Here is a 25,572-nt window from a genome sequence, read left to right as displayed (position 1 = left end):
GTGGGTAGCCGAAAACGTAATATGGTGACGATTTGTCACCTAGCGTAAAATGTTACGCTTTGGGAGTGAGAACGGGTTGTGTGTACTGTGTGGATTCAGCATCTGTATCTTGGTTGTTTCCAATGAGTGGACTGTTCTGTTATACCCAGTGACAAGTACCACAGTTCACATCACAGGCAGGTTTCCAGCTGTATGATTTACAGTGGTTAACACGGTCGTTATGCTGTTGAGGAACACAATAACATTGCCAAAGCTGAGAAAGGCATTGTGTCGTACTTGACCTATGACCTGGACAACGTTGGAATTTGGTCTGTATTACTATGTTTATGCCATAGTGCTGTATTCTGTTAGCAAAAGAAAACAGACCCTACATTCATAACAAAGGAACAAAGATATTAAGCATAAATTACCTCAACATCAGGTGATTATCTTTCAAATAGAGTACTCTTTGTATAGAGAGAAAATTTACAGTGCAATTGTTTGTTTTTCAGTAAAAAAAGACTCCTGGAGAAATGTGAAAATAACAGAGTATCAAGCACTCACAGAGAACCCTTTCCTGCTCATTGAAATTGCCTGTGCACGGCTGCCCTGCCAGTTGCCCAAGACTCCATTTCTGTAACCTTTTGTGGAACACAATACGGGATCAATGAAATTGCAACAGCCGTGGCAATGGCTTTAATGCTCTCATGTATTGATCGTAGGTTGTCTGTGACTGCAGTCAATAACCTGTAGATGTAACTAGGGACCAGGGTGGGAAAATCAGCCCAGTCCCATAAGAGCTCAGCAATGTGCTTTTCACATAGACTTGCCATTAGCAGATGATTGCATGGCTTGTGAAATGCTCAATAACAAATCTAGAGGAGGCTGTAATGATAAAAGTTTACTTTGTTGCATGGAAGTCTCACAGTCTCGAATGCCACAGTGCCTGTAAAAGAGGCATTACTTAATCCATGAAGTTTATTGACCTGTTCCGATTATTGACCCCTTTTAGCAACTAAAAAGATTTATAACCTTCCAGTCCAGCATACTACGTCATATTCTCACATCAATATGGCGCATATTTAAAGGAAGTGTCTGAATAGTTAAAACTCACTTTTGGCTTTTTGTTTCAGATGTTGATACTTTTTTGATGCATTTGATGGCACTTATTTACAAAGTCATGCTCTTTTTGTCCCTCTTTGGGGTTCCTCTAGGTCAGCCATTCCCAAAGTCAACCATGCTGCAGCCCACTTAAAAACCAAAGAAATCCCATGGGTCCCACCCAATTTTATTTAAAAAACTTGAACAACACAGACTGTTGGTTATACAATGGGAAGGCCAGTGTGTGACCAATCTGCCAATTGAACACAAGCTTCTAAGAGCAGTAAACTGAAGTCAGGGTAATGAGTAATATCAAATCACTGCCTCCTATTACCAGTTTTGATGTAGTTGTCATAAAAATAAGTATGTAGCTCTACAGACTTGTAAGTAATTACAAACTCAATTTCTCTTATTACTACAGCTCACCTGTGCTACCTTTGCATCCAACCAGGGGTCCCTGGCCAACACTTTGGGAATCACTCCCACTGACCAAAGGCATGTTTGTTGCATTTACTGATGATTATTGGTGAAGCTGCTTCTCTGTTTCTACTCAGTGTAGCTGCGATAGGCTGCAGACCACCCCATGACCCAAGTTAGGAGACTGATCAAACATTTTTAGTCACTCACTTCAAGATTAACTAAGTTTATGAATGTTTTAATTGTGTTGACAATCTGGCAACGATAGATGAAAATGTACATTCTCCGATTCCCCCTGTGAAATCAGTTGCTAAGGCCCCAGTTACACAGCCCTAGAAACTGGTTAGTGAACTGCCAACCAGGGTTTTAATAGTTTTGCAATTTTCATTAGTTTTTATTTTTATTTAGTTTTGACTTCAGATTTTCAATTTTATATCAGTTTTAATTAGTTTTTACCAATTGTTTGCTAGTTTAGTTTAGTTAACGAAAATGTTTTTTCACTTCTAGTTTTCGTTATTTCGTTAGTTTTCGTTAACGATAATAACCTTGCTGCCAACTGCCAGTTGCAAGTATAAAAAAAAAACAAAACACTAAACTAAGAAACTCTGTGTAATTGTTGTGGCCACTTGCGGGTTGAATGAACAATGCTGTAGTCTCTGGAAACACTTGCACTCTGCTCGACCGATTTCACCCAGCAACAGCCAGAAATCACTCACTAACCAATTTCCCGGGGGTTGCCAACCGGTCTTTAGGCTTGTGTGACTGAAGCATAAGTAAATGTTATTTAAAATTTAAACACTTATATTTACTTATAAATCTTAAATGCATTTCAATTCCTTGCAAAACCTGAAAACTCCATTTAAACATTAAACTGACAATTAAGGTGGGTTAATTTTTAAATATGGTTAAAGGGAACAGCTTACAGTTGCAGTAATTTCCTAACTGTGATGTATATGGCTTGACCACCTGCTCCAGCAAACACTGTTAGGGGGTTGGAAGCTTTTAGGAGGTTATTATGTAGGGGCTTCTGCAAAAAAAAAAAAAAAAAAAAAAAGCATGATAATAAGATTGAGACCCGCTGATGAATTGCACTGCAGCCTTTGATTAAGTAGTCATACAATATTAAAGAAAAACTGTACATGCAAAATGTATGTTGGGTGCTGAGTTTTCAAGGTGCTGCCAAAAGACTGCAAGTCTGGGACTGTGCATTGCTATCATGGGATGGAACTGTAAAAGTACAAGAGATGGTGGTGTTTAGAAGTCATTTTTGTCTGTGGTGACTGTCATGGTCCTGGGTCGTTGACCCAGCGTTTTGTGTTTTGTGATTATTTCCCTCTGTTCTAGTTATTCTGTGTCCTCCCCCCTTGTGTCCGGTTCGGGTTCTAGATTTCCTGTTTTGTTCTGAAAGTCTGTGTCTGTTGTCATTGTGTTCAGCTTGTGTCCTCCAGTCATCATGTGTATTCAGATCAGCTGTTCTTCCCTCCTGTGTGCGATTACCCGATTACCTTGTGTGTGTGTGTATATATAGTGGGTGTCGGTCTGTGTTCGTTGTCGGCTCGTCTGTGTTTCTTGGTATCCTGGTCCTTGGTCTGCGTCTCTCTGCTCCGCTCTCCGTTTTGTAAGATTTCAGGTTTGCTCTTTAGTTTCTCCCAGTTTAGGTTTGTCATTACTCATGCTTTGTTGCCTGTTTTTTGCCACTGCCACCTTTGAAAATAAACGTCACTCGTATCATCAGTTTGCTGCATTTTGGGTCCTCCTTTTCCTCCACACCACACGGCTCCCTCCGCCAGCCGTGACAGTGACTTTGGTTCAGACTGAAATATCTCAAGTGCCACAGTCTTGGTAGATCATCAGCAGAGAATGACTTCTACAGTTTAGTGATCACCTTTTTCTACTATTATTACTGATGAAAAAAAAGTGATGTATCTATTGTTGTTTTGGTACATGAGAAAACCGCATCATTTAAAAGGATTTGACGTGAGAAGCACTGCAGAAATAGCCTCTATTTACATAACTTCAGCTATCTGCTTTGGAAACCTGTGAGTCACAGGGTGTTAACCATGCTAAGCTCAGTTGAGTCAGGCCTTTACAGAGTGTCTATGATTGTCAGCACTCTGACATTAATAACCCAATAGCCCATGGATCATTTCAGAGCCGCTCTGAGGCCATTTTCGATCCCTAAAGACTTCGTGTGAAGCTCTTAAATCTGTTAGTGGCAAGCCAATCAGTAAGAGATCATCATTCTGCAGCTGCCACTCTCAAAGTGACCTGACAGTAAAACAAAAATGCCACCTATACATGGATAGTAGAAAACGTCTTTAGTGTGACAGCCACAGCTACAAACTGGATCCCTTTAAGCTAATTAGATTTCAATTTAACCAGATATACAATCTCAGAGTTGTTTATCACTACAGTGGCGACATGTTCCCTCTAATTATTATGTAGTATTGTTTGTGTGAGTCTGTGTTCAATAGCAGCTACATTTTTTCCCCAGGCAATTATCTCTCCAGTGTCTATTTATCTCACTGTTTCTCCAAGTTGAGAATTATAAATATATATGATTAAAATAACCAGGTCTTTTGTTTCTTCGTGTAGAATTAATTATGATTTAATGACAGTTTTTAATGCTGCTGAATGACTGGCAACCAATAGATCACAGTTTTATATCTCCAAGTTTATCACCGAGTGTGTGGCAATAAGAATGTATTTATGAGGGATGCTGCTAACAACCCAATATTTTGCTGATGGCGGAAAAAATGTTTCTGTATGGACCTCTTGACACTGCAACAAATAAATCTGATTCCAAGCAAATTAACCCAAAGTTGTTATAGAGTAAAATTAACTAACACCATTTCTTTTCATAAAGGAGACAAATCATCAAGTATGAAGGACTAGATCAGAGCAGTGCAGCAGAACACTCAAGTCCATGTTATAGATTTTATTCACCATGTTGAAACCACCATGGAATCTGCCTGCACTGCCATACTGAAAATTTAAAACTCAATAATGTGTAAAATACTGGCCAGTGACACGGCCATTGCCACACTATATATGAACTCTGAGTAAGTGTAGTGAGAGTAGTGTGGAATCAGAAAATATTCAGGGTCCTTCAGTGTTTTTATATTGATCAGATTTTAAATGGTTGAAATTGCACAACTGATACTCAGCCAACCACAATGACTTTCATCTTTTTCCCCCCCAACCATTTTCTTACACTTCTACCAATTCTAGGCAGCTGGAGCATTTCCCAGCTGTAACAACAAAAGGCAGGATCACAGGCCAGTGGTGACATTGCTGCCACATAACAAAATCTATTTATGTATCCTTCCCATATGGTGCTTTTGTGGCAGCAACAAAATGAGTGAGGTTGCAAAAACCAAGAGGTGCACCGAACTGCAACTTGGATGACAGATGTGATGTCATCATGAAGTCAAGAATAATGGTCCCATAGCACAGAAAGACCTCATACCTGTGGCCAATTCAGAATGACCAGTAAACCTAATATCGATGTCTTTGGACTGAGTGCCGATGGATTCAAACCCTTGACCTAGCTGCTTTAAGGTAACAGTGCTAACTACTGCACCACTCTGTGGCCAGTGGTGTCCTATTTTTATATCTTTACAATGTTGCCATGTTAGGTTTTATGATGACAACACTTGTGCACAACAATTTGACAGTCACTGAGCAGTGTCTAATTCCACTTATTGGACTTATTAATGGCATTTTATGCAATTAACAGAGCCTATTTGTCATGATCCTGGTTTGTTGATCCAGTGCTTTGAGTTTATTGTTATTATTTTCCAGTTTCTGCTGTTTTGTATTTGTTCTTAGGGTTTGAGTTGTGTGTTTAGTGTTCTATTCTCCCTACCTGTGTCCTTCCTCTGTGTTCTGTTCGTGTCCCCGAGTTGGTATTGTGAAACAGTCTGTGAGTTTCCTGTTTTACTTTGTAGGTTTGTGTCTCGTTATGCCCATTAGTTCCAGCTGTGTCCCCTCCTGTGTGCCATTTCCTAATTACCTGGTGTGTGTATTTATACTGCATGTCTGCCTGTGCTCCTCGTTGTGTTGTCTGTGTTTCTCTATGAATCTTCTGTGTACCCAGCATTATTCCGTGTTTCACCGCGTCGCTCTGCTCCTCGCCCCGTGTCCTCCGTTTGTGTTAGTTTTCCCAGTTTAGGCTATGTTTTGGTTCTGCCCACATCTTGGTTATTGCTCGCTGTAAATAAATCTCACTTGCACCTCCACCACTGGATCCTCCTTCTCACCTCCACACGACTGCCGCCCCAGCCGTGACACTATTTGTTTTCAGAACAAAATTTTAATAATGATTAAAGAATTTGGTGGGAGTCCACCTCTGGCAGACTTATAGTTTTACTCAGTGCTAAAATTTGAGATGTCTTTATTCTTTTTAATTTCTTCCAGCCAGAATTCCGGTTAAAGTGTGGTAGAGAGTAGACGTGGAGGAAACCCCGGGGATGAAGTTGGGTTACTTGCTCTGTATTAGAATCCTCAGTTAGTCTAATTGTCAGTACTATTCATTTGCAGGGGTAAGATAAATCACTAGGCGAAATTATTTCTTTTTTCAGTTATACCAAGTGTAATCCAATCATTTGTCCCTTCCAATTTGTGACTGGAGAGCTGTAATGAAAAAGTGAAAGCTCTGGGATTAATGGACAATTTCAAGCTCCCGCTACATACGCCACTTCAACTAGACGAGCTTGATGTAGTGCTGGTGTTCTTGGATGTTTTGTACTAGCATTATTTAGCATGTCGTGTTGGTAGCAGTGGAGTGGAGTTGCCTAATTGGCTTACTTTCAGCTATAACGTTTAATGCTATAATGTATGCTGTCATGGGTAGATCATGTGTAACAGTGTGGAGCAAGATGTTTATTCATGGTGGGGGGTTTTTTTGTTTGTTTTTTCTTGCACAGCATGTCACAATAAATCTATGTGCTGCATCCATCAAAATAAATAGAGCCTATGTAAAATCCAGTCTGGTGGTTAGAGGCATGATCAGAACAGCCACTGAGTAATCTCAGATCTGGTTGATTAACTCTGTCACTTAGAGAAAATCATGACACATTCAGTAGTATAATTGTATGCATCAATACTTCGCCAAGGCCTAATAAAGCATAGAGAAAGAAAGCGAGTATGACTGAGCCTTGTAAATATGCATTTTCCTGATCTGAATCAGCCTATGCTGACGTTGCTAGGCCTTGACATTTGTGAAGGGAGAGCTGTCTGAATGTAGCTCTGAGTGTAACATGTACTGTAAGCATCATTTGGAAATAAATACCAAGATGAAAACACCATGAAAGCTGTTTATTTTTTCAGCATCCTGTAGGTCTTTCTTATCCCTACTCAAACATGCACAATGTTCTTTTCATGCTAGAGGACATAAGTTTATGAGCAAGGACCTACCTACAGAGACGTGCAAAGTAATTTATTAGTTAGATGATTACAGATCCGGCTCTTCGATTTTACTTGCCTCTATCTGTCTATTTACCTTTTCCCACACTCTGGGGCATAGCGTGTGGGGAATAGCAGAAAAAGCAGGATCTATTTTTCTTCATCAGATAACACTATTTCAATTTGGGAAGCTTTGCTGCCATTTTAGCTATCTGAACTGCTTCATTGGCTGCCAGAGAAGTTTGCAAATTGTTGCTGATTAGACTGTTTTCACTGACAGAACAAAAACTGCCAAGTAAATCCTCTTGATAGTAAAGATTAATTACTATTGAGAACATTGCTACACCTTGAGATGTGTTCTGGGGGGTTTTCGGTGAGAAACGATATCTCTTATTAGATTAGTTCTTATTCAGTTTTGAGAATATGTTTGCCAATTTCATTAGACAGTTAAAATGACTGTATACAGTACCTACATCTGTTTTTCTTTTTGTTTTGCCTCTGATGTTCTTCTATGGTAATGAAGGACATCAGTATGTGTGTGTCTTTGTCTAAGTTAAGGGTTTTAGGTTTAGAAAGCAGTTGTTTTTGTGTCACACACAGCCTCCCCTGTGTTTTGTGACCCTAGACACTGAAAAAAATATTGAGCACTTTATATGCACAGAAATTGTTAAGTTCGTTTGTCCTTGAAAGTAGAATTCATCTCACCAGTATGATTGCTGGGTACCGTACTCAAGCATGCTTATGCAAACCCTTCCTTGGAACCTTTCCAGTGGGCTCGGGGAAGGTTTAGCTGGACTCGGGCGCAGCACACATGCTGTATGATCACTATCCACCCCCGTAACACAGAACTCCACTTAGAGTAATTAACAAATGTGTGACAGGAGAGTGTATCACCGCTTACCTAATTAAGACACAAAATACATAAAACTGTGAACCTCGTGCTCCGCAAGAGCACAATTTAAGAGCATGTGTGGGTGTGAAGCGTGAGCACGAGAGAGGAGTAGACATATGAAGATAAACTGAAGTGTACTCTGGCCCAGATCATTAAGGGCAGTGTGAGTGAAGACCAGCGAAAAGCGGGGACAATCGTGCAGACATGGTGCAAGATAACCATGCTTAGTGTGAGCACGCTCAAGATAAACTACTGCATCTGCGAGGTATCTTGAAAATCTGCACAGGTGTACCTGCAGGTCATATTTTAAAGGCAAATGGTCATCAAACTGAATATTGATTTGATTTAGATTTTTTATTTAGCGGCACATCATCAGATGACATTTAGTGCCCAGGACCTTTGAACAGCATTGCTCAACACAGGAGTCAGAGCGTCTGCTGGTGGTGGAAGCGACCCCTGCCATGCGATAAATTGACTGTGGAAATGTTTTGCACAACCAAGATAACCTCACCATTAGATACTCGCTGTGTTGGCCTTTTACTTTGATGTTTGTAAAAGAAAAATGTTTTAGCAAGATAGGACAAAGGGATTTTTATTTCACGTTAGTATCAATTGATTTGCTCTATAAGCTTAAAAAGTCTGTGCAAAAGTCTTGAGCCATCCCTTCTTTGTATTTTGCTTCAAAGGAGAATTTTTTTGAAAGAGGGATGCATATGTTTACATGTTGTACGCATGTGAAGAACAAAAACAGACCTACAGCAGATGAAAAGGGTTTTAAAGCAGTGTCCTTAAGAAACTGAAACAAAATCCTGACAGGATTTGGGAGATTCATCAGCATGTACAGGTACAACCATAAGTGTCTACGGCCATCTGTAAAATACATTGGAGGCTTTGTCATGGTTTGGGAATGCATTTCAGCCAGCTGTGTTGGAGATTTTGTCCCAACCAATGGAATTATGAACAGTCTGTAAAGAATCTGACTGGCAAAGACTTAATGTTACATCATGACAATGATCCTAACACACTGCCAGTGTAAGCATACCTGGATAGAAAAACACACAATGGAACGCTAACAGTCATGGAGCTACTTCCTCATGTATGTTTTCACAAGTTTAATTGAACCTATTGCCCATTTTCTTAGCAAAGGATAAAGAAATGAGGGATGGCTCAACACTTTTGCACACTACTGTGTCATTCTTTTTAAGTTTAATTCTCGTTGTTTGATTGTTTACATCGGTTTGTTTTTGTCTTTAGTCAACAGGTGACATCTTTGTTTTATACCACTATCATGGATGCAGGTATTATTCTTCTATAACGAGGTTACTTTATAACCAGGGGTGCACATAAGTGGTCCGCAGGTGGGCACGCGCTGTCAAAATAAAAGACACGCACCAGATAAGAAGTTGCAATGCACGTTTGCGTACATATAAAAGGCACTGTTTTTGTCCACTAGAGTGGGATTTTCACGGCATATTCTGCACCACATCTCTGTGCGTTCATCATTTGTTTGAAGCCAGCTCACCTCCTGCAACCACTTTCCCGAGAATACGCGCTTTTTTTGCGGTTCGGACTCCTGACATTTCTTTGGAGGTGGAGGAACACCAAAGTAATTGCTTAAAGGAGCTTCTTCGACATCTTTAAGAGTTCTAAACAAATGTCTGTCCTCCTCTAGAAATCTTATGTATGCAAACGTGCGTTGCAACTTCTTATCTGGTGCGCGTCTTTTATTTTGACAGCACATGCGCACCTGCGGACCACTTATGTGCAGCCCTGTTTATAACTTTTTTTTTCATTTTAGGTGATATTCAAAAAAAAAAGGTCAGCAGTGTGGATAAAATTGAAACCTGCAGCAATAAATAGTTACACTTAGTTTTCAAGGCTAAGAGCCTGGTGTTCAACCACTATAGCATAGCAAAAAGGAAAGAGATGTTACGATGTCCAAGAGATGATTGGTAATTTAAAAGTGTTTAATTTGTGCAAAAGGACATCAGAAGTAATGGTAATGAAACATTTGTTCATTTGCCCCAACAACTAAACAGTTGGGTGCCTACACTGCAAAATACACCAGTAACAGACCCCCCAAAACAAATTAGATATCAATAAATGAATATCAATAAAATAAAGGATTTTTTTAGTGTGTTTTGTGGGGGGTTTTTTTGCTAATATTGAACTGTTACAGTGAGCCAGAGGTTGTGAAAAATGACCCATACATTTTAGAGATAATCTAAATCTTCACTTTTAGTTGTTATCTATAATATCATTATGGCTGTCTAGATTGCTTTAACTCCACTGTATCATTCTCTGTTTTAAGTCGTGTTGTTAACACTCATCACGTGGCTGAATTTGATCTAATGCCTGCAAAATGAAACATTTGATCAAGCGAGGGTGTGAAAGCAACACAGTCCATCTGAGGAACATATGTCAAAATCGGTTGTAATTAGAGCTGCGGCATTACGTTTGGATCGCTGACACACTCTGCCCCCCCCTGTTGAATTATTCATAAATGTTATAATTCTCAACCATATGGACCCCATTCTTACCGCCAGTTTTGGCAATGTGGATTATGGCACTTTCACATTGTGGCGGGGCTGAGATACTGCACTGATAAATTAAGTGGCTGTGTCATTTGCAGGAGTATAAATGGAATGAACCCCAGAATAGAGAGGTCTTTCATCTTTTCTGGTAAGACTGTCCTGATTACATCTAAATGTAGAGCAACATTTAGAGGACTATCAATCAAGAGGAACCATGAAAAAAGGGGGTGGGGACTGAAGGAATTATGCTCCAAAATGGCTTCCCTCGCTTTAATTTCCTGTGACAGTGTGCATTAGCTCTCATCACCGCCTTACTGCCATTAGACTAGCAAATGATTATGGTTACTGCCTCCACCAGCAGTAGAGAGGGAGCTAATGTAGCGTTTTCATGGTGTTTTCAACTCACATCCCACCTCTGCGATGCCGCCTTTGCATCTCTGACTCTTTTAAGTGTCTTTTTAGACTTTTTCCACTCTATCAGATTCTATTCATTTTCACTCTTCAGAGCCCCATCTGCCTCTCGGGCCCTCAGGGCGAGCCTTTAAAAAGCTGTATGTCTTTTTTGTGTTCTCCCCCTGCTAAGTACAGTAACTGGGGTCAGTCAAGCTTCAAACTAACTCAGTGTTTGAGGATGCTTGCACAAAGGAGGCGACTGCTTGTAAGTGTTTTGACGTGTTTGCTTCAGCTCTGGTCCTTTGCAGTCTTTGAGGGAAGACGGATTCACTGGGAGCGCGGGATGAGGAGACGGTGGGCTTGAGACACAGGGAGAGATGGTGTGCGTGTGTGATTATGGCAGGTATCTCTAAAACTGCAGAAGTAAATTTCATCAAACATTGTTTCTCATCATTAATGAGGTTCATCCCAGCTTAGATCCCCCATCGGACACCTAATTAGGATCTGCAGCTGGTTAGTACTGTCAATTACTTTCACATACACTTACTGACATTCACGTAACACTGCTGGATTGCAATCGCTATGCATTGGTGAGCAAATCCACTGCAGATAAGATATATTTATCATTCAATTTACAGTGCATCTCCATCTCCCAGTGTAACTAATGATCAGGATGACAGATTGCAGTAAATCCATGTCTATCACTAGTTCCTTAGGCCCTCTTTATGTATGCTGTCTGTTAACCCTTTCATCTATCTTCTCCACATCACTACTGATGGTTTTGATAGGATAAAACAGAAAACAGTTGATCCTGGCAAAATCAAGTGAACATCAAGTGGGGATCTTTTTTGGCTTGTTTAAATCATAGGATGACAAGGCCTCCCACCAACTGCTTCATGGCCATCATGAAAAGCGACTGCAGGCTGCAGTGTCCTCTACAGAAAGATTTCTCAGAAGGCAGTCTTACTTTATTAAGTTCAGGGTTCTACAGTACATGTACAATATTGTATTGATCTGGTTTGAGAAAGGACTTTCTCAAAGGAGTGCAACTTGAAGAAATGTTAAACCACCTAAATTACTTTGAACTAAGTAATAATCAGTGATTTAAAGGCCAAGAATGCCCAGACAAAGATTTTCTGTCTGAAGACAGTCGAGTATAGAGATTTAACATTTCTATCCAAATTTATTGGATATAAAAAGTACAGTCCAATATTACATGTTTCTCTGTGGTTTATAGATACAAAAAAAAAAACACTTGTTATCCAAAATCTGTGAAAAAAAATTAGCTCTGATTGTCAATTCTCAATAAATGAGCTCTACCTCCTACGCTCTCTGCTCTATAAGATAAAAAAAAAATCAAATTCTGACAAAATTTATTCTGAACAGTGGCGTAATATGGCACAGGAGTCAAAGGCTAAATGTCATAACGTCTGTCATGGAGCATGTCCCAGTCATAATGACACTGTTCGCCTTGAACTGAGGACCGCAGGCCATGTCAAGCGTCAGTATAATATCCTCATTACAATAACACAGGCAGTAGCTCTGATCCATCAACAGACACAAAGCACCGAGAAGACAGGTGCACTATGTACTACCACTAGCAGAGCTTGGAACGTGTCTGTTTTATACTCTAAATATAGTGTGATTCTCAAATCTAGAAAATACGTCAGCTAGTTAAGTGACCAGATGCTCTGGAAGCACGTGCATTAGCACATCAGCCTGAATCTCAAACTACAGAAGAAAAAGAAAAAACTTTATTCACTAAAAGTTCATATTCATAGCGATGCTGCAGGTACGATAGGTTTTGGAGAGCTTAACTCCAGTTTGGTGGCTCCTGCTTTCACAAAGGCTTGCATTTGTGAAACGGCTCACCAAAGCACCCATCGATTCCACCCACACAAGGATTAAAATGTGTTAGGCGTAGCATTATGTTTCTCAAAATTAAGATCACATTTCACCCGAATCCCCAAGCATCCCGCCTCAAAAACTACTTTGCAGTATGTCCTTGCTTTTCCAATAAAATCCTTGAACTAGGCGGCGTAAAAACACTGCTGTAAACTTCAAGACTTTATTTAAATCTCCCTTGTAGCAACTAGTGACAAATGTACTACAGATATGTTATTGTACAGCAGGGAAAATACTTTGTTTTTTCAACTGCAATTTGATTTTCTGATACCAAAGCACACTCATATCTGAATTACTTTTTTGCATGCAAAATAAAATAGTCCGATAACACAATCTAACAGCTTCTGCGGTAGATAGTGGCAGCTTAATAAATGTAACCACTAAACTATTGGTAGAAACAGTGTAACACACTACTTACATATTTCTTGCTTTCATTTTTTAATTCACTAGCTGGGCCCACGTCCTCATTTTAGGTTTGACAGCGTTTTAGTAGGGAAAAGTGAATGCTTTGACATGAATTGAGTTACGGGTTGGGGAAGGCCTCGAAGGGGACTGGAGATGGCTCCCGGGCCTGGCAGATCCCCATGCACTAAATAGAAATGCAGAAGTTAAAGAATTGAGAACAAGGAGGGAGGGTGGGGCACGTAAACGAGAATGAACAGCTTGCAGAACTGAGGGAACCTATGTAGATGACAACCGGAAGGAGAGTGTTTGGAGGCGTGGTCCTGCTCCCGAAATTCCGATACATAATCTCCAATAAGCTCTGACACAGTCAACTGTTATGAGTGACAGAGTTACTGCTTTCAGTCAGTTCAATCATAAAGTCTACCATATTTCTTAGAAAGTTATGTAAGTCTTCTCGGTGCTCTCACAATTTTTCCGTCAGTCTAATTTTGCAATGACCCACAATTTGGCAAAAAAATTGTATTTAAAAACGGCTTTCAGGTCTTGTTTTGATGCTGCCACATATCACTCAACCTCTCTCCATCTCATGTGTTCTTCCAGCATAGATAGAGTATCAATGTTATTTATAAAATCATTATATTTTTTTATTTTTATTTTTTCCGAAATTAAATGTGATGTCCTCTTGGAAAGCACATTTACAGAACGCTGATGATGGATGACATGATATGACGAACTGGAAAAATAGGAAAATAAAAGGAATTTAAGAAAACCTTTGTCATTAGTCAGTTTCACCCAGTAATAGTCTGCCTTTTTTTTTTTTTTTTTTTTTGCCTGTCCCGTTTGGCTCTTTTGCCATCAGAATTGTTGTCTAAAGGCAAAGAAAGATGCCCAACGGATTTACTTTACCAAATTGACCATCCCAGCCTTGCCGTAATGGTCCATTTGATTCACCTTTTATTGTTTATTTTATTTTCACTTACTGAATACGGGACAGACTTGACTGGGGGAAAGAAGGGGAGAAAGAAAGAGGGAAAGAGAAACAGCTGGGAAGAGGGCAAAAGAGAAGGGCAAAAGACAAAAACCAACAGAACGGGCAGAGAAAAAAAAATGCATATATCAATCACCTGGATCACCTGCTGAGAAAGAAAAAAGAAAACAAGCAGAAGAGAACAAGAGTAATAGAATAAACAACATCACAATGATATATGGGAATATGACAGTAAATACTAAATGTTAAACATTATTGTGCAGCACATAAGATCAACAGAACACAGTGTGCTTTGAGGTAGGAGCCAAAAAGGGTGTAGTTTGTGGGTGTGATCACCCGTGTGTACACCTGTGAGCATGGACGCGCTTGTTTTTTGTTTTTTAAAAGGTTCCTCCATGTAATAATCTGCTAGAGGGTGTGGGGGGGCCACAGCCCCGTCCTCCAGGGCATGAAGCAGGTATGGAGGAGATCAAAACTCCAGACATCCAGAGGCCCCCAGAACACAAGAGACCAAGGAAGACCAACAGAGGGGCAGCTGCGCCACTGTCCCAGAAAGAGCTGAGGAGAGTCCCAGTAATAGTCTGCCTAATGACTTGGGAGCTGCAAGTAGCCACACTCATGCACCAGCAGTTATCTGCAACTTAACAAAATTATACTTATGAACTGTGTGCAGCTTTTGCAGACAAATAATGAATAAAATGACTGTTTTGGTCTGTAATAGTTGGCACAAACCGAGCTGTTTTCTGTTTTACAATTAAAATTTAGTGTCTATTTCAACATTCACATTTATGTAGCACCCAGTCACACGGGCCTGGTTGGGGTATAGACATTGTCACTGATTACTGGGCTGATGTGACTAGTGCTTAAGTGGTGTGAGATTTGTTCTGTGTGGCAAATGTACAGGCATTTAAGTCATATAAGTAGTAATAGATGCTTGTGTTGACGATTCTTGTGGTAAAACTTGTATTAATATAGTAAGGCCTACAACTTTATTTCAACTTTAACACTAACACATTCACACACAGTTGGAACATCTCTTATTTAGACTATAAGAGAGAAACAGAGGGAATTAAACAAAATACTAGCTCTATTTGCAGATGGGTGGCTTTACCTTTACACCTAAAGAGAATATAGTGAACCTAAGATCAGTTTTAGTGGTGCAGCATGGGGAAAATTATCACTTAGGAACAAATTGTGATAATTTCTATTGTGAGCTCCAACAGTGCCTTGAGGTGACTGTTGTTGTCATTTGGAGCTGTATAAATAAAACTGAATTGAACTGAAGTTGAGTTTGAGCTATGCTTTCTGCTCTGAGGTTTACTTTTCTTGTTGGATTCAAATAACTGAATTTGACAAGTTATAGTCAGACTGATATCACATGAGCTATCACAGATGATTTATAGGTGTATTTCAGTAAGTAAATCTAATCAGCACCATTGGGTTAAATTTAAATAGATGTCTGCAACCCTTGTTATAGCCTAACATTGACCATGAACACTGCAGATTGCCCATTTCATCTTGTCGTGTGAAGTGCACACCAGTGATGGATACACCAATTGGACTGTCTCTGTTATTGTTCCCTCCAGTAAGGCTGAAATTTGTTTGAAGCACGGAAGGTGTACAGCGATGTGAAACAATAACTCAGATATGTTAAACCTTAAAAATGAGTCTCGGCAGGGATACAAAGTGTAGATATTTTTGTTCAAATGTAGGGAAGATTCATCAGACAGATAAATATTCAAGTAAAGTACAGATATCTGTAGATTGTACTCAAGTGAAGTAATGAATGATTTGTACTCTATTACTTCTCACTCCTGGTGTAGATTTTCTTTTTCCTTTTTCCTTTTCTTTTCTTTTCTGTTTTGTTTTTTTTTCCAGAAAAGACAGACTATCCAAGACGTGATTTTGAGGAGTAAATGCACTGAATGGTCATTTAGGAAAAATAGGTAATAATAGCATTAAATCAGGGTTTTATAAAACAAATTTTTAACAGGGAATTTTAACTTTATATTCTCCATCAGTGTAGTTAAAGGTAATAGTCTATCAACCTTCTTCCACTTATCCAATTCAGGGCCCTGGGAGGTCTGAAGCCAATCCCAGCTGCCATAATGCTGTAATACTCTATTTAAATTTTTAACATTGATTAATGTTTTATTTTGTTGGCTTGTTTATTTAAAAAAAATACAGCAATGTTAAAAGCCAGAGTAATGTGTAATATTCAGTCCAACAGTCCGTTTCATTTTAGCTCAACACCATCAATGGTGTCAGATCCATTTTACTCAGGCAAAGGCAGACATAACATTATAACAATGTGCAATGAACTCATTAAGGTAGTTTTAGTATGATGATTTGTTGCAGATGGTTTTATGTTTTTTTCCACAGATGTCACTCACGGTTACAGCATGTTTGAATTCATCTACATGGACGAATGAGGACTCGGCTCATCTCATGGTCTTTACTTGGTGCTAAACCTCAAAGAACACAAACCGTAGTCCATGAACATGTAAACAATATCCATGATCTTACATTAAATCACAACTGATATTGTTGATTTCCTAATGTATCAAACAGATCAGATGCTGAGAAGAATCTACAAAAGACGGACTTTAGGTTCAGTTTGGTTATTAGATTTTTGCTATGATATGAGCAAAAATGTGACTGTAGAGGGCTTATTGGAGCATTTACAGGCTATGGGTGGGAAAGTCCAGTGAACTCAAGTCCATTTCAGTATTGAGTAAATGAGTCATGCATGGGTCTCACATTCCTACATTCTTTCAAAATACATCAAGATGTCTCTTATTTATTATAAATGTGGCAGTGGATTCCTGAGCTATTCAGGCATCCTCAGGCTGACAGGTAGGGAACATCATTATGACTGGCTTCAAAGGGAAAGGGGAAAAACAACATGTCTCAGCTTTGAAATACAAATCCACAGGCAGTCGAAGTGAAATGCCCCTAACACCAATGAACAGAGACATTTTAATCATCGCATCTCTGTGTTGTCTCTCATGTCATGTATAGAAGACAACATTAGTAAAGATGGCCAACAGCTGCTACTCAGGGGTAGAAACTGGGAGCGTGTGCCCTCGAGCTTGTTGGTAGCAGAGGAATAACATACTGTGACAATAAGAGACATGAAGAGCAATGAATATGACTTCAAAGCAAGAGGCAGACTTTCTGTAATGTAACCCACAATGACAGAAAAGAAGCTAGTACCTGAACAGGAAGGAAAACATTGCTCTATGTGGTTCTTTATTTTCTGTTCAGTGTGCCTCTGCTAAAAATAACATGAACTTTAGAGCATATGTTTTAATGGTTATATTAGGAAGACTAGGAAATATATGCATGCTATATGTAAAGTTAAAAAAATAATATGTTACAAAATGTAAAATTATAGTAAGAGCTCTGCTTTCATGACAGTAAATGCAAACTTTATTGTGAGTCTATGGCGTGCACAGGAATGGAGAGAAATGAAGGATGCAGATTAACATGATTAAAAATGTTGTCATTTAAGGAACTCGATATTGGGCGATAAAAGTAGTACAAGTACAAGTCTGCAAACCAAACACGGAGACAAAGTAAAAAATCCAAACAAAGGCTCTTTGACAACATCAGAAAGGTAAAACTCATATTCTACCAGAATAGCATTATAAATGATATATTTGTTGAGCGCCAAATCACCACAACTTTATGTTGTAAGGTAAAGACCCCATGATAATACAAAAATAAAAAAATTCAAAAACCTAAATTTCAGTTACTAGGATAACTTAAACAGGACCCCAAACCTGATTAAGAATTCAAAATCAAAAACAACCCCAAGCCCTTGGACATGTGACGTTATGTTCAGAAAATGTACAAAATAAATAAATACATAAATAAAAAAATATTCAAAACTTCATGAAACACCTAAAAAGGTCTGTTAAAGCCGCATTTGCTTGGCTGGATTAGTTACCAAGATATAAATATAAGATAAAAGAATAATGTTTTCAGTCACACACTGTATATTAAAGATGGCCATAGCCATCATGATGTATTATTAAGTTTTGTTGGTTAGCTATGACAAATTTTTCGTTCTTCTATCATCAAAGATAGTGTTTAGTGATTAGTGAGGTGCGATGGTAATTCACTGTAATATTAAATAAGGCTCTATGTATGTGGAAAAAAAATGTTTAAAAAAGTCACTTACAGAAAACAGCCAATTATAATGTGTCGTTTATTGAATGCTGAACTATTCAAAATTGCTTGTTTAAGCATTTTGGTTTAAGTTGCCATTTAAGTAACTGCAGCGTTGAGATTTCTTATTCTTTCACTTTCTCATGGTTTTGGTTTCAGCCCTGCATATTTCAAACAAATCACTAAGGACTGTTCGGCTACTAATACGCATTTAGTGTTTGAGATTTCTTTAAGTTGCTTGAAAGAAGTCCAGACGCTTTTCTTTGCAAGCTCCTTTGACTACGATGACCTGGATGACTGAGAACCTTCACAGACATGTTTGAGATTCTTTAAAATCTGTAAAATCACGTTTGTGACTTGGGGAAACTTAAAACACAACACTTGTATAATGTATGCCTACAGTATAGAGGATGTCAGTATGAAATCACAGACATGATTTCAACAGATACATTTAGATTTTGGCTTGAAATGTAGATATATTTGAGCATTGGTGCGATGTTGTGAATCCATACTGTTAAATATTTCCACATTAAAATGCTGAGAATAAACCAGAACACGAATTAAAACGGGAAATTCAGACATTAAAATAGATGTTTGAGCTATGTAAGTGACCTCCGCTAGTTGGTAAGTATTATATAGGCATTTGTGGTAATGACAATAGACGAAAAGAAGAAAGAACCACTAAATAGCATTTATAGTTAAGACATCTCACTTTTTTGAGTGAGAAAAAAAATTTATTTACCCTAAGAAAAATATCTGTGGTACAGCAAATTTTAGTAGGCTTAGCTTATTCAAGATATATTTGTCTGTGTAAGTCACAGCACCCAAAATATTATTGTAAATGGTCTGTATTTGTACAGCGCTTTACTTGGTCCTAAGGACCCCAAAGCGCTTTACACTATACACAATCATCCACCCATTCACACACACATTCACACACTGGTGATGGCATTTTATTTAAATTTAAATAAAATAAAAAACTATTTATTTAGTTTATTATATTCTTGTTTCTGAACTAAACCCCAACTGTTCTCCAGTAACTTTGGCAATACATCTCTTCCTCTGATCACCTCTGCTCTGAATGTGTCTTAATGTGGAGTCTCATCTGTAAGTAGGATTAAATCTTGAGGTTCTGTAAAGCCATTTAATAAGAACCGATGGATTCCAGTCTCTCTTTATCTCATGATTCTGTTGCTCTGACAAGTAATACAGTATCGTGTAAATTTCTGAGCAGTCTTTTGTTTCTGAGCATGCCAGTGTATTTGTTAATATTATGTATTACTTCCCAAATAATAGAAAAGCAGCCGAGTGTATTGTTCCAAATTCTCCACTATAAATGTTGAGGAGCTTATTTTGGAGTTATCCATAAGATCTGTTTTTAGTCTTTGACAATATTTATTTTAAAAAAACAAAAAGCAAACAAAAGAATTATGACTTTAGCACTAAGGTTTGTAAAGTAATATCAGCTGTATGTTAGGTAATTTATCATATAAGTAAAAGCTTTAAAATATATATTTAAATATATAATATAATTTAGCAATATATTTAAAAATGTGTCTTAGCATCATCGTGCTCTTGTCCTGTTAGCAGCAGAAGATTCTGGTTTAATCACCCTCACTGTCCAGCAGCGGCAGGGTATTTGACTTTGTCCCCTCCGCTACCTGTCAACAGTTTATTTTCTGCTTAGGCTGAATGGCAGCTACTTTACCTTCTGCCACATGCTTGTCAGCAAGCAGAGACTTGCAATGTCAATATCTCTTAGTCCCAAGCAGATACACATCTAAAGGTCTGCACTGTGAGCTGGAGGTGGAGGTTAATCAATTTTATTTGACCTTAATTTATACAGAGTAAATAATGAAGTGGCCTGTCTGTATAAAACATTCAAAGAAAAATCGTTCAGCAGTCAGGAGGGCTGGGTTCAGGTCGAGCAGGATGGGGATTTTCTTTGACTTCTAGTATTGCAAGTTAGACGGTTCCCAAAGTGGACAAGAACGTCCTCGGGTCTCCGACAACACTGCAGAGGGCAACATTACATTTTGTTTCTTCACAACACAGCCAAACAAAATCGCTCAAACTGGTTGAGAAGTAATCTAATACCACACTGTGGCAGCTGACTGGCCCGTTTCCTTTGATAACTGATCACAGTTAGTAGTAAATGTAAAAATATATTCATATTTTGCTAATGGAATACTTTTAAGTAGCGGGAGCCAGATGTTCACTCAGATTTAGCGGCAACTTGATGCAGCTGTGATGCAGCTGCTAAACGAGTTAGGATAAAACGCAGTGTGAAAAGAGAGTTTCAGTTCATAAGAATCTAGAGCCCTTTCCATGGGATTGCAGGCCTCATCAATCTGTTGAAGTGTCACTTTTATATTTTATGCTCCTCACAACTTCATTCAGCTTTGATGGAATGAGCCACAGTACTCATTGCATATAATGTAATATGTGAGCAACAGTTCACCTGTCCTAAGGGAAGTGCATAATGTAATTTGCTGTTAGGCTCTGATTGATCCTTTCTCCACGTCTGGGATAATTTATTATAAGTAATTAATGAGGTTACTGCTGTATACTCAACTCTCTCCCTTCTTGTACATGAATTGAGCTGCTGTCTCATGCTGCAGGTATGTAATAAAGTTAAAAGGACTCTAGAAATACCTGGAGGAGAAAACTAATTTCAGTTTGTTGCCTGACTTTTTTCATTAGTTGTTAATCTTGGTAGAGACTCTTCTTCAGAGTTGTAAATTCTTTGCTGTAAAATGTGTTTTATAGACACTATTTCTAATACCTGTGAAGTTGTAAAATGAAGTGAATAGATTGTAAAACAAAGTTTTGCCCTCTCAGTTCATAGACTTGTGTTTGTCCTGAAAAAGTCTGATGTTCAGACTTTGTCCTGTGTGCATGAAGTTGAATGTATTTGATTTTTCCTTAAAGAAGGAGCTTCTGCAGGACTAGTTTGAAGAGATATAACAAATATTTATTGTTGAACTAAAACTGTTCCAAATTAGGTGGGATCAATATAATAATGTCATGTGATAAAGTTGTATGTTGAGGTGCTGACTGACCTTTCTTAGAGTGGTGCTGGTGGCTGGTCGGACCTAAAAATGGTAGAATGAGAAGGGAAGGAAGTGAGACAGCGCTGAGAGGAATAGGTGAAATTCCCACCTCATTTGGTGTTTGGGTATGTTTGACTTCTATGGCTCTGGTCCTGAGCTTTAATTTAACATTTTGACTCACCTGAAATGGCCAGGCCTCTCTGTAGAATTGGATTTCTCTGTTATATGGACACAGAGATTGAAGATATATATATCTATAAGTCAACTTGTTTGCGATACATATATTGAACTGTGGTTTCCATGGATAAGGTAGCAGATTGAAGCCTTAGACCATTTCCAGGAAATCCTTTTGTTTTGGTTTTATTTGAATAAAAAACATAATTTTCTTCCCAGAGCTGTTTAAGATTCATGTCAGGATCATATTATTCACCAATGACAGTGTGCAGGCCATAGCACAGCTGTTTTTTTGCAAGACGACTACCTTTAAAGCAAAACTTTACTGGACTTACTGAACAATAATTGAAAACTTTGCTTGGGCGGATACTGATACATGTAAGGGTCTGTCTGTACTGTATCTGCAGTAACCATGGAGACAACCCTCCATTAAATACACAGGTAATGTGATCTGATACAGGAGGACATAATTTATTTTAGAACTGCTTCACTGAGCATTTTAACCTTAGCAAACGCTGTACAGTCTCTGCTTATTGTAAAGAAAATATATAAATAACAAAGATGAAGATATAATAAAGATGAAGTTTCTTCATCTAAAATCTGTGAAAACTGAAAGTGCCTGGCTCCAGCAGAAATTCAGGAGTGCCATTCTTCACTGAGGACACCGTTGGTCCTCCACCAGAGTGTGTGGTGTAACTATGTGAAGAGAACAGATAGTGGATTTTGGAAAGTGGAGCAGAGCCAGCTTGAGGGAAAAATTAAGTAACTTTTTATATTTGAACAATTTATCACAGATGTAACAACTTCTATGCCTTGTCTAGCTTTATAATCCTGGATAAAATAACTTTTAAATTAAGTTTTAAAACACATTTAAATGAATGTCCAACTTCAGGACACCCACACACCCTTTGCTGGCCTTTGGCCGCTTGCCAGCATTATTGCTGGATGGCAGCACCAGATAAGCCCTCAATTTGTATTCCCCAAGCTACAAGCCTTGGCTTCTGTTACAAGCTTGAACTTAACTTCAGAATTTACTTGGAAGAGATAGAGGAGAGCCAAGCTGCACAAAGACATCTGTAATGTAGATGAAAGAGCTCAAACGTCCAGATTCCTGATGGGGTTGCTAGCGATGAGGTCACAGCCTGGAGACAACAATAGTGCCTGTCCATGCTTTGAATCCATCTCCTTTCACTCTGTCTTCCTGAGCAACATTTTCTCAACATGTCTCATCAGCGATGTGGCACCAGGATGTCAGAGTGATAAAAAGGTCTGGTTATAAGCCAGAAGAAGCTGGCTGTCTCTGTCACTCGTAAGCAGATCACTCCCTGTAGCCACTGAGGCTTGTGCTTCCTAGACAACAGGCAGTGTTTTTCCATCTAGTTAGAAAAAAGGGATTTGTTCAGGAAGATATATGATAATAATTCGTATGAACCGTCTGTGGTACAAACATTAGCCTTTAATTAAAGAAAAGCATACTTTCCGGTCAGTGTTGGCCACCTCTGGACATGAAGCTGTGTGTTGGATTTGGATTGTATAATTGTTGCATATTTATTGTAGTTGTGATTATTAGATGCTGGCATAATGTAACCCCATCTCTGTAATGCTGTTAATACCATGTTGTGGTGTGTGGTTGGATTAAAATCACATTAACTATATTTTAGACTGCTTTCATAAAAGGAGAGGGAACAATTAGTCATTGAAAAGATGCCCTTGTGATATTCCAGCATGGCTTAAAAATGCTTAAAGATCACTTTCATGACTGTGGATAAATGGGTCAGACAGAGAGGTGATTGTATGGTGGTGTTCCCATCTGAAACCACCCTCAGTCTTATTTCATTACATTTATTCCTTACTGTGCCTCTACTCAAGAGGGGAAATTGCAACAACAACAACAACAACAGTAAAAATACAATTTCCATTTTTCAAAAGAGATATGTTTGTTGTATTGCATAAGACTGATGTTTTTATTGTGAAAGGAGGAAGTGGTGTAGAAAAAAAAGGTCTCTGTTAGAAGAAGAAAAGAACAAAAATATATTTATAACATCTTCCAAATAAAGGAAAATTAGATGGTTTTGCTCTTATTAGCTCATAGTTCATCTGGGCCCAAGAATGTGTTTGATGTTGTGAACAATACTAAGTAACAGTTTTAAGATTTCTCATGGATTTTCTAGATTTTTTAAGTGAGCCTGTGTAAGCTAGCAAAAAGTTACTGTCAGTTACTTTTTGCTAGCAGTTACTGTCCCTCCATTTACAAAGGCAGAGGCGTCACGGTGTGATTATTTTATGTGTAGTTGTTTTTTCCTGTGTAATAATATTCAACATTGCTATCAATACATTTTTCAAAAAATGCCTCTCTGTGCAAAATGGATTCAAAACATAAACAACTGTGGGATACTGTTTGTCCGTGATTTGAACCGGGGGAACAAATCGAGGCAGAATCAGCCAGATATTATTTGTATCCCACTGTAACTTTACTGTATAAAGGGCTAACATCTCCAAAATGTCAGGAGTAGTTAGTCATTACAAGAAGTGTTTGTGAACTAAAAATCAAGAATGTGGGCTAATGTTTGTCCGTGATTTGGAGAGCCCAGGGTGTGCTCCCGACAGAGGGAAAACCAATTCTGCAGGGGAGACCTACCTTGGCACTTGTGCAGGTGAAACCAAAGGGAAGATATGCTTCACCATATTTTCTTGTCTTTGGCTTAGAATGAAGTTGGTTTGGAAACATATTCAGCGATGCTTCATCTCCTGCTTTGCGTTTGTGTGGGCACCCCGTGCTAGCATTGTCCAAGCGTTTTTGTTTTTTTTCCCTTTTCATATCGCGCCCCCCCCGCAATGGCTCTTCGCCCCCCAGGGGGCAGGCCCCACACTTTGGGAAGCTCTGCCCTATTACATGACCAGTTGAGTAAATTTCCCAATAACCCTTAATCAAAGGTTGTCTTTAATTGATTAGTTAATTAAAATAGCATTGAAAAGTGAATGTTGTTGGTAATGTAAACTCCTATTAATATTCAGAGAAACTATTTCATTAGTAAAAGGCAACTTAGTTGAATTAACATATCATCAGGATGGCACAAGTCTTATGGTGTAATCAGAGTGTGTTTACTGAGCCACAGACTATCAATAAATCTTTTGTGTTCTATAATTTCACCCTGTATGGTTATATATAAATTGTTTATGTTATAGTGTAATATAAAATATAAAACATCTACATTTATATTATGATTATAACATTTACACTTAGCAAATACAAACATGTTTTCAGAGTTCTTCTTGGTTTTCAACTGCAAGAAATATTACTATGAAACGTAAGAATGTGTGGTTTTGTAAGTTGTAGCCAGGATTCATGTTACACATAAATTACCACAGGTGTTTCCAGTGACTGTAATAGTTACATACATTCAAACTTGATATTACTCACCTATCACACTTGATACAAAATAATTATTTGATTTGATAGTTTGGTATTTAAGTGTAATAACATACTATTACCACTTTATTACCAAACTGTGCTGCAATCCTCTTAGTGAAATAACAATAATGCCTTTATGACCATCTCTTGATTAAAAAAAACAATCCTTTACTTTACAATTTAAAGTAATAATGTATCATCTTTGCAGTAAGGAATTATACAAAATCTCCTGATCATTTCTGAAGAAGTTCCATACACATTCATATACTTGAAATTGTGTGTACACTTTTAAACCCTTTTTTTTTTTTTACAACACAGTGAAAACCCTTTGAGTCTTTTTTCATGAAGAATGAAGAGCCAACATTTGAGCCTGTTTGCCTTTTTGACCTAAGCATAAATAGAGCAGACAGTGTGAAAAAAAACAAAAACAGGACTGGAGCAGAACAGTAATATCACAGTAACTCCCACCTCCCCCAAGACCGCTCAGCTCCTCAAGGCTGCCCTTAACAGAGCCACATGGTCTCCTTTTTAATAGCCCACCATATTTTTTTCGGTCAGCTGGGAATGACACAGATATACAAGGCCAACTTAACACGGGTTAACCAGTGAGTATTTTCACTGGGGATAATCGTTCTGACCCTAGACAATTCCTCTCACCTCCAAATTAAAGAAACTGCAGCAGTTAACTTCTTTTTTCCACAACAAAACCTTTTGGGGGGGGGGGGGGGGGGGTTGAGCCC

At 38.5% G+C, this 25,572-nt stretch overlaps 1 long non-coding RNA gene across 1 annotated transcript in view; it reads left to right on the top strand.

The window, feature by feature from the left end:
- The window catches only part of LOC309697092, a 294,518-nt gene that overhangs the window by 250,723 nt on the left and 18,223 nt on the right, over positions 1 to 25,572 (top strand). Inside the window, exon 2 of the long non-coding RNA XR_014273749.1 lies at positions 4,949 to 5,058. This is a non-coding gene — a long non-coding RNA (uncharacterized lncRNA). The remainder of the gene's footprint in view (positions 1 to 4,948; positions 5,059 to 25,572) is intronic.

Source organism: Aulonocara stuartgranti, assembly GCF_965226115.1.
Source record: "Aulonocara stuartgranti genome assembly, chromosome: 20".
Classification (NCBI taxonomy): Eukaryota; Metazoa; Chordata; class Actinopteri; order Cichliformes; family Cichlidae; genus Aulonocara; species Aulonocara stuartgranti.
The sequence above is the reverse complement of the archived record's forward strand: the minus strand, read 5'-3'. Positions and strand labels throughout refer to the sequence as shown.